Raw genomic sequence first — 17,112 nt, forward strand, 5'->3', positions numbered from 1 at the left:
GCCCCTGGGCCATATGTTTGACACCTGTGACTTGGTCATTTTGAAGAACGTTGAACTGGTTTAAGGCAGGGGTCTCAAACTCATTTTCTTCTTGGGGCCACATTCAGCCCAATTTAATCTGAAGTGGGCCAGACCAGTAAAATAATAGCATGATAGCCAATAAATAATGACAACTCCAAATGGTTTTAGTGCAAAAAATAACATTTAGTTATGCCAGTATTTACATTTCCAAACTATCCAAACAAAAAGATGTGAATAACCTGAAAAAAAATGAAATTTGTTAAGAAATATAGTACAATTTATCAATATTATGCCTCGACTTATCATTTATAGGCTGCAGAACAGATCTACGAAGGCACAAAACATTCAGTAACAGGCAGAATATTGTTAAATTTGCACTTAATTTTCTTTAGACATTTCAGGTAGTTCATATTTGTTCAGGTTATTCACATTTTATTGTTAAGGAAAAGTTTCTTAATGTAAGTATTTTCATAATTTAGTGTTTTTTGCACTAAATCAAAGAGAAAAAAATGGTGTTGTCATTTTTTATAGATTACTATGATATTATTTTTGAGTTGGATGCCCTAACTTGCACTTTGCCAATTCATCCCATGGGCCAGATTGGAAACTTGGGCAGGCCGGTTTTGGCCCCTGGGCCGCATGTTTGACACCTGTGATTTAAGGGATTAATGCAGAAAAAAAAAAACTGTTTATGATTATTTTCTGCAGGTTTTTTTTTGTGCACTTGTATTTTAATTATTGATCAAATCTGAATCATTTCCTCAGTTTCTTAAATCTCAGGTGTTTTTTTTTTTTTTTTTTTATGGGGGGGGGGGGGGGGGGGGTGATCTGCAGATGTTCTGTATCCGGATGAACGTTCACTTCCTTCAGTGTTATTTCTCTCTTTTCTTTTTCCGGAGGAGGTCACTAGGGAAGTGGGCGTGGCGTCGTAGCCAAGGCAGTGACGTCATCGGGAGCTGTTCAAAGTGCTGTGGTGCTGAAGAGACAACTCCGGCCGCCTCTGCTTGCTCCGCCAGTCGGTGCGCGTCGGTCCGCCGCCGGTCTGCTCCGCGTCCCCGTGGATTCCGCCGGTTTTAAACCACAGCGCAGGACCAAACGGAGGCAACGGAACTGAACGGAACCGAACGGAACCGGGGAGGAACCGACGGCAGCTCCGCGGACCCATGTGGAGCAGATCCCCAACAAGTAAGACTCCTCTGGAAACGGACCGGTACCGGTTTACGCACCGGATGGAGGCGCGTCCCGGTGCCGTTGTCGGTTGTGTAACAGTGAACCGTAGACCTGGGGTGTCTGGTGTGTCGGTCCGTGTGTGTGTGTGTGTGTGTGTGTGTGTGTGTGTGTGTGTGTGTGTGCGTGCGTGAGTCTTCAGCCGCGCCTAAATCTAGCCCCAGTCCGCCCGGGGTGAAACATTTGACTCATATTTGCATGATCCGATGCACTGAGTCTACAACACAGACACACACACACACACACACACACACACACACACACCACACACACAACACACACCACACACAACACACAAAATACAACACACAGACACACAATGTTGTCTTTGCATGAATGCTGCATCAGAGGGAACTCAACCCAAGTCCAAACACCCAGGTTTATGGAAGAAGCATCTGGGTCTGCTGGGTGTGTCTGTTGTGTGTTTTTGTTGTGTGTCTGTTTTGTGCTTGTATATCTGCTGTGTGTCTGTTGTGTGTGTTGTGCATCTGCTGTGTATCTGTTGTGTGTCTGTTTTGTGCTTGTATATCTGCTGTGTGTCTGTGTGTGTTTGTGTGTATCTGTTGTATTTCTTGTGTATCTGTTGTGTCTGCTGTGTGTTATGTCTCCTGTAGTGTTTGTCTGCTGTGTTTTTTGTGTATCTGTTGTGTGTTTTTGTTGTGTGCTGTTGTGTGCGTGTCTGGTGTGTGTTTTTCTTATGTATCTGCTGTGTGTCTGTTGTATTTCTTGTGTATCTGTTGTGTTTTTTGTGTATCTGTTGTGTGTATGTTGTGTGTTGTGTCTCCTGTAGTGTGTCTGTTGTGTGTTGTGTTTCCTGGAGTGTGTATCTATTGTGTGTCTTGTGTGTTGTTGTGTATCTGTTGTGTGTCTGTTGTGAGTCTGTTGTGTGTCTGTTGTGTATCTGTTGTGTCTGTTGTGTCTGTTGTGTGTCTGTTGTGTGTCTGTTGTGTATCTGTTGTGAGTCTGTGTGTCTGTTGTGTGTCTGTTGTGTGTTGTGTTTCCTGGAGGGTGTATCTGTTGTGTGTCTGTTGTGTATCTGTTGTGTGTCTGTTGTGTGTTGTGTTTCCTGGAGTGTGTATCTGTTGTGTGTCTTTTGTGTACTTCTGTTGTGTATCTGTTGTGTGTCTTTTGTGTACTTCTGTGTGTATCTGTTGTGTGTCTTTTGTGTACTTCTGTGTGTATCTGTTGTGTGTCTTTTGTGTCTCCTGGAGTGTGTCTGTGTGATAGTACACACTGGTTAAACTGGGCTGTTAATGGAACATTTACTGAAGTACAAGGTTCATTTTTTGTCGTATTTGGACTTTTTTGGGTTCAGGTTCAGATGTTTCCTTCAGTGTCTCTTAAAGAAAAAAGGAAACGATGAAGGATCTGAAAAGTACAGATGATTATTTTTATTATTGCAGAAGCTGTTTAGGTGTGGCCTCTTCCTCTCCTCTCCTCTCCTCTCCTCTCCTCTCCTCTCCTCTCCTCTCCTCTCCTCTCCTCTCCTCTCCTCTCCTCTCCTCTCCTCTCCTCTCCTTTCCTCCTTCCCTTATTCACCTCCCTCTTCCATCATCTTTCCCCCCTTTAATTATCTAACCTTGTACACTTTTTTCCTCTCCTCTCCTCCCTCTCCTCTCCTCTCCTCTCCTCCCTCTCTCTCCTCTCCTCTCCTCTCCTCTCCTCTCCTCTCCTCTCCTCTCCTCTCCTCTTCTCAGTGTCTCTTTTCATAAGATAAATTGAGTCATATTGTTAGAATTACACTTATTTCTTTCATTTTGTTCATATTTGTTCAGTTCATTCACATTTTTGGTGAAAAGATAGTTTGTAAATGCAAACGTTTTCATATAATTCTACTTTTTTTTTTTACACTAAAACACTGACAGACATTTGTATTTGTCATTATTTCTCTGTTATTCTGTTCTTATTTTACTGCTTCTGATCCACTTTAGAACCTGAACTGACAGGATTATAACATCCTTTATGGTTAATGTCTTCGGTGTCATTTCTTGGTTTCATGGGAGGGTTTGGACTCCTTGGTGGTCGGTTTTGGGCCGTGGACCATATGTTTGCCACCCCCTGTTCTAAAACAGTATAATTACACGGTGGCTCATGGCCTTGTTTCTTGTTCTGTTTGCGTTTCTGTGGTTCGTAGATGGTCCTGTTGAACTTTTCCTCCTGAACTGAATGGGTTCTGACGTTTCCCTGCAGATGCAGATATGTGAAAGGTGACATTGCTGACATTACGGTGCAGCTGCAAAAGCACATGTTGAGTTTTTACCGAGTGTCTAAATGCGGACACAGAGCCCAGCCTTCTTCTACTGTATCTGTGGTGCGTTTAATTGCTCTCCCTGTGGGTTCGGATCTGGGCCCGGAGCCCGACTGGCCTCACATTTACCCAATTATATCTGTATTACAGTAATCCTGTGCTTTTAGTTAACACGCCATGTCTCCTTGTGATTGTGTGAATACGTTCCCTCTGCTTCGCACCAGACAACCAGAAGGCTTCACAATATGTCCACGTCTTAAAACATCATCTGGAGACTAACCTTTAAAGTCTGGCTTTGGTGACGTCTGCCTGTTACTGTCACTTACATCCAGACCTTCTGTTTGTTTTGTGCAATGAAAACTGTGTTAGTCATAGAATCCACGCAGAGAAACGACTGTTAATGTGTTAGTTTGGAATCCTAGATCTGGAACGGCTCAGATCTGGAGCTCCATATCAACATAGATTCAGGTGTTCGTCTTGAACCCTCTGGTACACCCCCCCACCCCCACCCCCACCCCAGAGAGGCCTTTAATCACCAAAAGTAATCTGTGCAGTGTAAGAGTAATGTCACAATGTTTTTCATACAGTTTGTTTTTAATACCAAACACCAAATACTCCATACTGTCTCCAAGAACCTTCAATAACAGCTCACGGTTCCAAATTCCAAATGCACGTGATATTGCTAATGCTAATGCTACATGCAAATGTGTATTGGAATACTTTTAGAGTTAAAATAGAGACTTAGGCCGTTCCTCAATACCAAGAATGCAGAGTACGATCTTGTGAACTAAGCCAGTACGGTCTTGGTAAGAACAGTCTCAGAGAACGTACTTCCTAATGCTGCGTTTCCACTACGTGGAACCGGCTCTGCTCGGCTCGACTTGGGTACCAGGTCCTATTCCTGGTGACCGTTTCCATTACAGATACTACAGACTTTCCAGTACCTGGACGTCATAGCTAGTGGTGGGTTACTTCCGTGTCGTCTGCTCAAAGTTGCTGATAACTCACTCATTGCGTGTTGTCTCATCAAGCTCATGCTGAATTTTTTCCGTCTGAACCTCCTCGACAAACCATGTGTAGTTTTACAGGCTGTCAGTCATGTGGATTAACCTACCCACATACTGTCAACTTCCGCATCTGTTTTTTCGTAAAATGGCGGGTCACAGAGACAACTGTCTGACCATCAGTGGTCTGCAGTGTTTACGCGTCACATTTTAGTATCTGGGGTCCCCAGTCCTGGAACCTTGGCGGAGGTGACACTAAAAAACTAGTACCTGGTATCAGATTCCAGGTCCTTCTTCGTAATGGAAACGCAAAAAGGTTGAGTCGAGTCGAGCCGGTACCCGTATTGGAAACGCGGCATAAGAACGTAAATCGATCTGTAAGTGGAACGGCTGCGTACTTGTGAACTCTCCTCCTGTCCTCTGCTGTATTTACACCATCTGCTCCATAATGTATTTCCCTTAAATCACCACAATGTCACTCAATTTGATTTCAATACATTTGTACTATTTACGTGTCATTTATACATTTGTATATTTTTTAAAACTGTAATGCATATCGTCGAGGTCCCACTTGAGCTAGCACAAACAGCATCTTGGGAATTATTTCCCAGCCAAGTCCACACGAGTCACCAACCAGTGCATCCTTGGTTTAGGCTAGCTGACAAGAACAACATCCGGGTATTCCATGCGTTCTTGGTTTTTGCGAACTTGCAGTTGGAACAGTGCGACAGACTGATGACATTTCACAACAACATGAGAACGAAAGAACAGACAAGAACACATGTTGAGAAACGGCCTTAATTTCCCCACAAGGAGCTAACCTTTAACCTTAACCCCACAAAAAGGTTAAGGGTAAATTGGTTGATTTACCCTCTCATATCTGCCCATAGATGTCCTTTAACCACCTAAAGTGTGTAATCTGCACAGTATCGTACTCAAGTCAGAATGTTTTTCATACAGTTTCTTTTTAACTTTTTTCACTTTTCTTTTATTTCATCAACTTGAGCCATAAACAAAATACCAAATACTCAATAATTGTCCTTTTTTAACCCTTTAAATGCCATGTTTGTAACGTTAACAAAAAAAAAACATTTTTTGTTTTTTCCATAAACTACATAAAAATTGTTTTAGTTATTTTTTTTTATTTTTTCATCCTGTCATATGTCAATGATTAATACAACCATTGGTTAATATACATTATTATTTTTTGTTCTAGGTCAAATGTTAAATGCTAAAATGTGTCAGTGTGCATTTTGTACTCACTTGGTAGAAGGGTGTTAGTGTAGGAATTTAACAGTGTTTACAATGTGATGATTGTACACTGTCAGCCTGGACTTGGTATTTACTGAAATGCTTGATTACAATGTACTTAAAGGATTTCAGTTTTATTACATACTATAAAATGTTCAGTATATTCTACTAATTTGTAGACATAGTTGAAAGTATGAAACAGTTTAATTTGAATGGATTTAAATCACTCAGTTTTAGTCATGACCACACCTTTTTATCTCTGCATTTCATTGTGGGTATTAGGAATGTTGTTGTAAATGTGTTCTTTTTCTGTGCAGGGGTTCAGCGGGGTTGTGATGTTAGTGTTCATTTGGACTTAATGTGTGTATGGCAATGTTTATTGCCCTTTTTGTGTTTGTTTTTGTATTTTTGTAGAGCTGCACCATGAATCAGAGCCATAGGAAGAACTATGGATTTCCTGTTCATCCAAGACTGATCTTGAGCATAATACATTTTTATGCCTTGCCAAATTAAAAGCACTTCCTGTGCTGGCAAATTACAATGAGAAAGCTTCTTGCCTAAATTCCATTTAGGCTACAATATATTAAATTTAATAGTTATACAAAGCAATTTATGTTGCAAAAGATTTAAATTTAAGTCATCTTGGAATTGAGTCCAATGAACTGATGATATTAAGTCTAATGATTACACAAAGCAATTGACACTGCCACAAATTTTAAGTTAAATTAACTTGACATTTAGTGTGTTGTACTTAAAATAGCAATTCCATTCAAATCAAGCATTTAAGTTTAATACACTCAAGTTTTCTTTATTCATTACTTACATTTTTAAGGCAACGGGTTACCTCAGATTTTTAAAGTAAACTCAACTTATCTGGTCTTACAGTGTAGTGGATGGGTTAGAATTTTAAAAAATCCTGCATAAATGAACAACTGTTGAATTCTGACCTAAAATGAATTAGGAAAAATAATATGACCTTTAATAACATGAAGTGTAAAGTGTGTATAATGTACTCACCCCTGTAATTCCAGCTCAGTGTGTTTGGTACTGGATATTTATTGGTTCCTCAGTTCTTTTTTTCTGATAACTGATGCCTCGGCTTCAGACCCCCTCACTCCACCCCCCACACTTCCACTGGCCTTTTTCTGCCACTGGAATAAAAGTCAGTGATGGTGGAAAAGGTCAGCGTGGCCCCCCCACCCACCCCCCCCCCCCCTTCCATCCAACTCACAGCAGGCAGGTGGTTGAGTGAAGATGGCAGGTTGATAGGGTTGATGGGGGGGTGTAGGGGGTGGGGGTTGATGTGGGGGGGCATGGGTCCCGGTGACACCTGATACGATGGGATCTGGTTTCTCTACCTGCCGGTGAAGCAGCGTCAGTGCTGGAGTCAAAGGTGTAACTGTCATTTACTGTTTGTTAATTTGAGACAATTAGGCCTGAAGCGTTTGTAGGAAAGCATCAGATTTCCAACAACAGTAAACGCAGCACGAGATGATGATGATGATGATGATTATTATTATTATTATATCTTACTCTTTTGGAAAGAAACTCATTATAGAAGGAGATAAATGGACTTAAAACAGTTCCGATTATGTACTTTTGTACTCGTTGCCCACGATGATGACATGGAAGGGGAGGGGCTATGACATATGGGGGGGGGGGCAGTGGATGGTTGAGGTCAACAATGGATGTTTGGGTGTTTAAGGGTTAAAATGTGTTGAACATGTGGCTGAAACAAAACAGAGACCACGTTTCCTTCCAAATCCAGTCTAATACATGTACATGGGTGTACTTCTATGACTGTGGACAGAGTGGACGTTAACTGGTTAACCCTTTAAATACCATATGGTTTATTAAATAAACACTAAATATTAGATATTTTCCATCTAGTACATTTTGGAAAGATGTGTCATTGTGTTAGATCAGAGTATTGGACATATCAGAGATGATCAATAACACTGATTTCATTGCTTTAATAGTTTTTTAACTAATCGGGTTCTGCTGTGAGATGCTTTTAAAGAACATTGTTGGTTCTATTCATAGTACTGTTTAAATTATTGAAGGTGTTTTATGTATGATTTTATTTTGGATGTTTGGCTGAAATGTCTATTTTCTGTACCTTCTGCTGCTGCTTTTCTTGACTCTGACATTTTTGATCTGGACAAGTCATTTTTTTTCCTGTTTAAATAAAGGTTAATATATTCAATAATATATTATAAATCAGAATTGGAGTTTGATGGTTATCAGATATGGCCCATTTGGACGTTCAGAGGCTCCAACATTGATTCACCAGTAAAACCCATGGAGTTGGATCAATGACAGTGGATTATGTTCAGATAATGAAAGATTTGACTAAAAAAGTCACTTTTTTCTTGTGATTTACTTGTGGCTGAGCTTGAATTAAAGTCATATTCTAAATCAACGTCATGCACAAAAGTGGTTTAGTGGCTGCTTCAGATACTATCACGTAAAATCACTTCTTTGTTCTATATAAACAGTCATTTTTTGCTTTTAACCTTAATGTTTTATACCAAAACAACTGTCCCAACCATAGATTTTATAGTATTATTGTTTGTTTAATGTCAGTCCTTCAGTGGCTGCTAATGCTAATGCTAATGCTAGGTATTAAGTGTGCATTATGGGTAAAATGCAGAGACTGGATTTCCTTCCAGTGATAATAAAGTGACTTAACAGTGAATTAATAGCACACCTGCTCAACTCCACACATTTATCCACTCAGTTGTTCTTTGTCAGCGTCTGAAACAGTTTCTGAAGCAGGTGGAACTGCTCAGCACATGATTCCCACAAGGCCGTATGGTGACAAACCACCACAAATCTGCCAAATTTCTCGAGTTGCAGAGCCTCAGACGACTGTTTTTCACTGATGCCAAAGATGTCTCTCATGTTTGGTGAAACGGCGTCTGTCGGGGTTCAGAACAAAGCCTCAGATTCAGTATTTCAGATTTCAGTGTTTCAGAGGATGGTCTTGGTTGTTCAGTTTGCTCTTGTTCTGCTTGATAAGTCATTTAATCTGCTTAAAATGAGCCGGATGATTTAGGAAGGATAACTTCTCAATATTGGATTTGATGATATTAAGTAGATCCTCTGATGTTTGCATCATTAACCAACAAGTATCCATGTGAGCATATTATGCACACTTTAAACTGCAGGTTATTAAAAGGTCATAGTAATTTTCACAATTTGTTTTAGGTCAGAATTCAAAAGTTGTTCATTTTTTCCTGATTTTTAATTTATTTTTTATTCTGACCCATCCATTAAAATCATCACATTTTAGCATTGAACATTTGATCTAGCACAAAACAGAACAAAAAAACAAAAACAATGTTGGGGTTAATCATTGACATATACCAGGATGAAACAAAATCAAAAAATAACAAATACAATCTTTATGTAGAATATTGGAAAATAAATAAATAATTAAATATGGTTTGTTTATTTTACAAAAATGGCATTTAAAGAGTTAAAATGTGACAGTTATTGAGTATTTGGTATTTTTGTTTATGACTCAAGTTGATGAAATACAAAAAAAAAAAAAAAAGTTAAAAATAAAAACTATATGAAAAACATTTTGACATTGTTACGACACTGTGCAGATTATGCACTTTCGGTGGTTAAAGGACCTCTGTGGGTGGATACCAGAGGGTCAAAGATGATCCTTTCAGCTTATTCAACATTTTTTTTTTTGTTTTTTTTTTTGTAATTCAAGTTTTATTGGAGTTTTTACTTGGTACGTGACAATCATACAATGTTGCCTAATGTTAACAAACAGGGCTTCTATACATACATGAAAAGTATCAAAAATGCTACAAAGCGTGGAAGTTCCAATTGAAACATGAAACTCAACCTGTTCACACTCAGTTCAATGGGAAAACTGTGACTAAATGCAGAATATGAAATGAAACCTTTAACAGTTCATGACCGATGGGACTGGTGTCTTTAAGGAACAGCCTCTAGTGGCCGTCAGTGGTATTACAACTTCACCCCAAGGCCTTGTTCTGTAGACTCCACCCGATCTGCAGTAATTTAAGGGTGATGTTTGAGGTTCTGGTTCTTAATAAGACAGTGCTGAGGGTGTGGAAGCATCCACCCATCAGCAGACGTAGTCTATATATAAGTGTATATATGCCTGTGTATACTTATCTCTATACATACACACATGGACTGTCATTAGTGCATGAGGCAGATGGAGGTGAATTAAAGAGATGATTGGACTCAGACCACAGCCTCCACCCACCTCACACTCATCCCATCCTCCATTTGGACTCGGACCTCCCGCCTTCATGTGGGCGTGTCCTTCATACCCCTCCCCCTCCACCCCTCCTCCTCCTATGTATGTCCGTCCATCCATCTGTCCACCTCCTATGCCAAGTCCACCAGCACAGACATTAACATTTATTCAGAAATCTGAAAAACAGTAAATCAGCCTTGAATATTGTCACGTCTAGTCTCATATTCTGTTTATTTAAAGTCACATTAATGTCATTTAACCCATAAGGACCCAGTGTGACATTTGTGGCAGTAATAAAATGAAGTTTTCTCTATATTTAACCTTTCTTAAGTGGTTTGTCACCATTTATTGTAATATTATCTTCTGTGTTTTGTGTTTTTTTCAGTGAAAATCTGGTATTTTCAACATTTGATTGACTGATCATGTAGATCAGGGGTGTCAAACTCATTTTCTTCTTGGGGCCACATTCAGCCCAATTTAATCTGAAGTGGGCTGGACCAGTAAAATAATAGCATGATAACCAATAAATAATGACAACTCCAAATTGTTTTAGTGCAAAAAATAACGTTCAGTTATGTCAATATTTACATTTACAAACTTTCCAAACAAAAAGGATGTGAAAAATTGAAAAAAACTGAATTTGTTCAGAATTAAAAGTATGATTTTATCAATATTATGCCTTGACTTATCATTTATACACAGGCACAAAAATGTTTAGTAACAGGCAGAAAATTGTTAAAATTGCAATTAATTTTTTAATTTCTTCATTTTGTTCAAGTTATTCACAAGTTATTGTAAAAGGACAGTTTGTTAATGTAAACATTTTCATAATTTAATGTTTTTTTGCACTAAATCAAAGAGAAAAAAAAATGGTGTTGTCATTATTTATTGGTTATTATGATATTATTTTTGAGTTTGATGCCCTAACTTGCACTTTGCAAATTCATCCCACAGGCCGGATTGGAAACTTTGGTGGGCCAGTTTTGGCCCCAAGGGCGCATGTTTGACACCTGTGATGTAGATGTTCATAAAAGCTCTTAGTAAAGTTGAGGATTATTATATCAATAATAGAGAAAAATGCAGAAAAAGTGACTTTTTCAACAAAAATATATCATTAATTGAACATAAACCCAGTGTGTTCATCCACTGTTACTGATCCAACTCCATGGGTTTTACTGGTGAATCAGTGTTGTAGAAGATGACAGTGTTTCCACGGTAACCACAGAGCCTCTAAATGTCCGAATGGGTCACATCTGATCACCACGAAAAGATGAAGAACTGTATTTTACACCTATTATTTAGGATTAGTGGATCAGATGTCACTAACAGTTTAGATCAGTAGATGGTTTTGGTCACCAGTGGCTGTTTGGGTCTTTAACCTCCTAAGACCCAGCTATGGGTTTTCTGTCCACATTTGTGGATAAGAGTTTAACAACTTTATACAAAAAACAAAAAAAGAAAAGAAAAGAAAAGAAAACTGTCCATCATAAAGGACATTCCATAAAAAATTTAAAAACTGCATCTGAAAAAACTGTTGCATCATGATGTTTCCAATATAGGCACTTATTTAATAAAAAACAAAAAAAGCTTGTACTTTGCTGACATCTCCTGGGCCTTAGGAGGTTAAGGGTTAATATATTTCATATTTCATCAATACCATGCTTACTCCACATGTGAATATTCTGCTTATAAATCCTGTTTCCTGATGCATTCCATTTTTTCGGCTTCAACCTGTTTATCATTTATCTATTTCACTCCTTCCAAATATTTTATACCAACATGTGTGTGGGCGGGGCTGTGTGTTGAACAACTCTGATTGGTGGAACCCACTGTCAGCGTTCCACTCTTCTGTTCATCCTCCATGTTTAACCCTGCGGTGTCTGTGAACTGGTTTATTCCATTTACACCAGATTCACTTGGTTTGTGTTTTTGTATGCAAATCAGTTCCTGGAAATAAAAGTTCATGGGAATGTTGGTGGAAAAGGGTCTAGTGGTGGGTTAGTACAAAAAAACAAACAAAAAAAACAACAGATCAAATAATTAAGAATTTATATCAATTTATGTTGTCCATTCAGCCATCAACAGGTATATTATTATTGGTCTATATTTCCCAAAACTTATCAAGTGTGTTTTTTTTGTTGCATAACTTATCTTTTCTAGAGTAAAAAATAAAAAAAATTCATTCCCTTCATCCATTGTGAAGCAGCACTGGGGGTGTCAGATTTCAATGATCTAGCTAGACACCATTTAGCTTCTAAAAAACAATTATTTAGCCAGGATTTTACATTTTTGGAAATTATAGGATTCTCTGGATAAATATTCAATCAGCACATTTTAGGACTTAACCCTGTAAAGCCTGAACCCTTAAACCACTGACAGAAAATTCCAGTTCTTTGAAACTGGAGCCTTTATTGGTCCTTCTGAACAACCAATTTTTTTTTTTTTTTTTTTTATTTTTTTTTTAAATATCAATTTCCATGTGTGATTTTCAATTTTGTATCATATTTGATACATCAGGTCTCAATGCTCAAATATCATTAGAGCTCTACAAATAAAACTGAACTGAAATTTGAACTGAATCGGGTCTCAATACTCAAATATTATAACTTTTGAACAAACAAAAACATAATATAACACAAACATGTCTAATAAATTGGTAATTCATTTTCAAAATTGTCAAAGTTCTTCCTCCTTCCTCATTCGTGACAGTCTTGTAGTGTCACTGGAAAGGCCTCTGGTGAATATGTTCCTCCCCCCAGTGGATTATCTGTGTATTGCATGTATCTAATTGTATACATCAGGTTTTGCAAGAAAAAAAAATATCACACTGATCATGTAGAGGGCTTCAAAAGTCATGTATCAAATGTGATACGTTCGAAGTTATAGGGATAAAGGAATTTCCTTGCCAATGATTTTACCCTCATGGTTGATAATTTTGCCCCAGAAAGATCAAATGTGTGAACATTCCCACATATGAGGTTAAAGGGTTAATGGGCCACCGTTGAGCTTCATTCAGCTCCACAATTGAATTTCCTGATTATAACAGTTTCTAATCCAGGCCTGAGTTCAGAGTGTGTTCGTGGTTCAGTGTGTTGACGTCTCTATGATACATTAGATGATTTCTATAATCCACTATATGTGTCATAGAACACAAGTGGGGTTAATGTGTGTTAAGTCAGTCCACAGCTGACCTCGGTTAGAACATCTGCATTTTCATCTTTACGTCCATTAATTCCAGCACATTCAGACCTTTTCATTAAATAACACAACTAGAAAAGCACTCGGAGAGCGCAGACCTCCGCCAAGGCTGATCAGTGGCCCCCCCCATGGGCCCCCCCACGTCAAGGAGGTTATGTTTTTGCCAGGGTTTGTTTCTTTGTTTGTTTGTCTGTCTGTCTGTCTGTCTGTTTGTCTGTCCGTTAGTGTGCTACATAACTCAAAAAGTTATGGACAGATTTTGATGAAATTTTGTGGTCTGCGCACCCCCCCCGTGGGCACCCCCCCACCCCCAATCACCACCAAAATTTAATCATTTCTTCCTTATCCCATTTCCAACAAACCCTGAAAATTTCATCCAAATCTGTCCATAACTTTTTGAGTTATGTTGCACACTAACGGACAGACAAACAAACAAACAGACAGACAAACAAACCCTGGCAAAAACATAACCTCCTTGGCGGAGGTAAAAATAAACCAGATAATACAGCGGTGATGGTAGAAAAGGACCAGTTACCTCACAAATATCTGTTAAAAAAATCAAAACAAAAAAGCAGAACCATTTACTGATGGAACTGTTTAATACCTGTTGATCCACTAATCCTATTAATACATGTAAATGTGAGGCTCCATAGTTTATATAAAAATTAAGTAATAAATGAAATGAACAAAAATCAATGTAATATTTACAAAATAATAAATAACATTAAGAAAAATAGCAAAAAAGAAACAAAAACAGCCGAAGAAATCAATAGAATGAACAAAAATGAATCATAAATCTGCAAAATAATAAGTAACAAGAACAAACTAAGCCAGAAAATGAAGAAGTTTAAAGAAAAAAATATAAAATAGTTGTCTTCATTGTTGTCATCTTCGGTAACAGTTTTTTCAAGCATCTTCTTTGATGAAACTACTAGTCGGATTAATTTCTAATTTTATATATAGATATTTTTGGGACAATGTCGACAAAGTTTGTTCATAGTTTTGACAAATTTAGATTTTTGAATTTTTGACAAATTTTTTAAATTATTATAAATGTTCCTTTCCTCCTAATGGTCCATATTTGATGGTTTATAACATGTAAATGCTTACAGATATCAATATAGTTCCTATTGATCATTGATAGAAGTCAAATATGGACTTGGATTGAATTAGCTGAGTTCTCCTCCAGTGAAAGTCCCGCCCACTTCTATTGTTAGATTGATCTGCATCCAGACCACAGGACTGGAACATCGGCTCCGTTCACACTACAGGCAAATGTGGGCTAAATCTGATTTTTTTTTCCCCATATGTGACTTGCATCTGATCTGTTAAAGACAGTTTGAACTGCACAGATCTGACCCAGACCACTTTCATATGTGGTCCTAAATCTGATACGTATCTGATATTTTGCAATACGACTTCAGTCTGAACGGCCAAGTCGCATTTATCCGACCTTTACGTTATTGAAGTGCGACAAACATCACAATTCTGCGTTCTGCTTGTGTGGTCGTGTATTATGTCAGGACCTCTTTTGTGCATGCGGGTCACTTCAGGGTCGCATTCAGTTCATACTCAAAACTGATAGAAGTCGCATTTAATGTGTAATATGAACGAACACAAAAAAATTGCATTACCCCAAAAAATCCAGATTGTGCATTAAGGTCTTCTATGTGATGCAGCCTTAGAGACAGAACCTGAACACCTCACACATTCAACTGGGGATGGATTCAGATAGAACCTGCCGCTGACATACAGGGACACGGGTTCTGTTTTTCAGATGTTTGGTTTTATCGTGGAACAGTTCGTCTTTTTAATCCAACTGAGTGAGATTGGCTGACTAATATTTACAGTGGATTATGGCTCATTTTGGTGAAATAAGTGCATGTTCCTGCGTTGCAAATGGCCAGATGTGCAGCAGTGTGTCAGTGTGAGTGTTTCAGGTTTTGGGGGGGGGGGGGTTATGGGGGGTTGTTTGGCTGCTGCTGCTGTTGGCAGGTCAGTGTGAACAGACTGTGTGAACATGCAGAGATTATGTTTCCACCGCTGGTCCTGTCTTTACCTCAATAAGAGGACGCAGAGAGCAGGATTTGGGTTCGCTCGCCTTAATCTTCCAGTCTGAGGTTTATATTTGGAAACTGTGTGAGTGTGTGACGCTGGTAAACCCACATCATTCATCTGTCCACAACACAGCACTGACCTTGGACACTCATGGACTGATGCGACACGGTTCTGTCACTAAAACGGCCTTTTCTATGTGAATATTCATTTTCTGTGGAGGAGAAACTAGAGCATGTGGTTCAAAGTACAGTCAGATTTATGAACGGATTTTATGGATTTACAGAAACAGAAAAACTATAAGGGCCCACCATGGAACAAGGAATATAGTAGAAAACATATAAGAAAAATAGAATATATATATACTATATACTAGAAACATAGAATATAACTAGAAACAGAATATAATTATGAATATAAAATATAACTAGAAACAGAATATAACTAGAAACATACAAAATAATTATAAACAGAATATAACTATAAACATAGAATATACTATAAACAGAATGTAACTATAAACAGAATATAATTATGAACATAAAATATAATTATAAACAGAACATAACTATAAACATAGAATATACTTTAAACAGAATGTAACTATAAACAGAATATAACTATAAACAGAATGTAACTATAAACATAGAATATAACTGTAAGCAAAATATAACTATAAACATAGAAAATAACTATAAACAGAATGTATTTATAAACACAATGTAACTATAAACAGAATATAACTATAAACATAGAATATATAACTATAAACAGAATGTAACTATAAACATAGAATATAACTATAAACAGAATGTAACTATAAACAGTGAGGGGTTAAATAGACAATATCTGAACTGTAAAGTGACAGTATTTGGCTGAAATATGTTGTTGGATTGTTTGGGTCAGTTCTCATTTGTCCAGGTCTTTGTTTTTTCCTTCTAGTTTTTTTAAGTTCAAATGAATAAAACCAGTTCAGTTAAACTTTGAAAACTACCAGACGGTGCTGGATTATTCAGAGTTTGTCTGATGAGTTGAAGTCATTTTTTGTTTTGATCTGTTTTATTCTGGTTGTTAGTTAATGTTAAAAAACTCTGTTTTAAGCTAACGTTAGCCACTGTGTTATGTTTGACTCATGCTACTATTTTCAATTTTTTTCTGTATTTCGATAGATCACCCTCAGGTATTTTTCTATTTAGCTGATGTTAAATGATTTACACCAACATTCCTAAACTCTAAATCTCAAAGTTCTCCAACTTCTTGATTTTACTATCATTTTAGCATGATGCGTTAGCAAACATTAGCTTAACAATTCCTATTAATAGTCATTTAGAACCATGTTTCACATTTATGCTTTTTAAAGGATAGTTTGTCAATGTAAACATTTTCATGTACTTTTCCTTTTTCATACTAAAATGGAAAAAAAACATTTGAATTTGTCATCATTTATATATTATTATGTTATTATTTTACTGGCTCTCACTTTAAATCATATTGGTCTGAATGTGGAACTTGAACTAAAATGATTTAAACATCACAGATCGTTAATATCTTCAGTGAAATTTTTGCATTTCACAGATCCCATGGGAGGGGTTGGACCCTTTGGTGGGGGGTATTTTGATTGGTCGTCTTTGACTCCCCTGATCTGCATTTTTTTTAATATAATTTATTTTTTATTGACATTCAGTATCAGACATTCACATTCAGTACATCACATGTACAAATAGCATACATTTGTTGGGGCCTCCGTAATCCGAATGACAAATGGCATGGAATAACGAATGACCTAACCCTAACCCTAACCCTAACCCTAGTGGTCATTCGTTATTCCATGCCATTTGTCATTCGCATTAGGGAAGCCC

General features: G+C 37.7%; 1 protein-coding gene across 1 annotated transcript in view; it reads left to right on the top strand.

Annotated features, from left to right (window-relative positions):
- The first annotated feature begins 951 nt into the window (after positions 1-951).
- LOC115420760 (sphingomyelin phosphodiesterase 3-like) overlaps positions 952-17,112 on the top strand; it is a 68,175-nt gene continuing 52,014 nt past the window's right edge. The window contains 1 exon segment of the mRNA XM_030136261.1: positions 952-1,206. The gene's annotated coding sequence lies outside the window, so the exon portion shown is untranslated.

The sequence above is a fragment of the Sphaeramia orbicularis genome, chromosome 6, assembly GCF_902148855.1.
Source record: "Sphaeramia orbicularis chromosome 6, fSphaOr1.1, whole genome shotgun sequence".
Lineage (NCBI taxonomy): Eukaryota > Metazoa > Chordata > Actinopteri > Kurtiformes > Apogonidae > Sphaeramia > Sphaeramia orbicularis.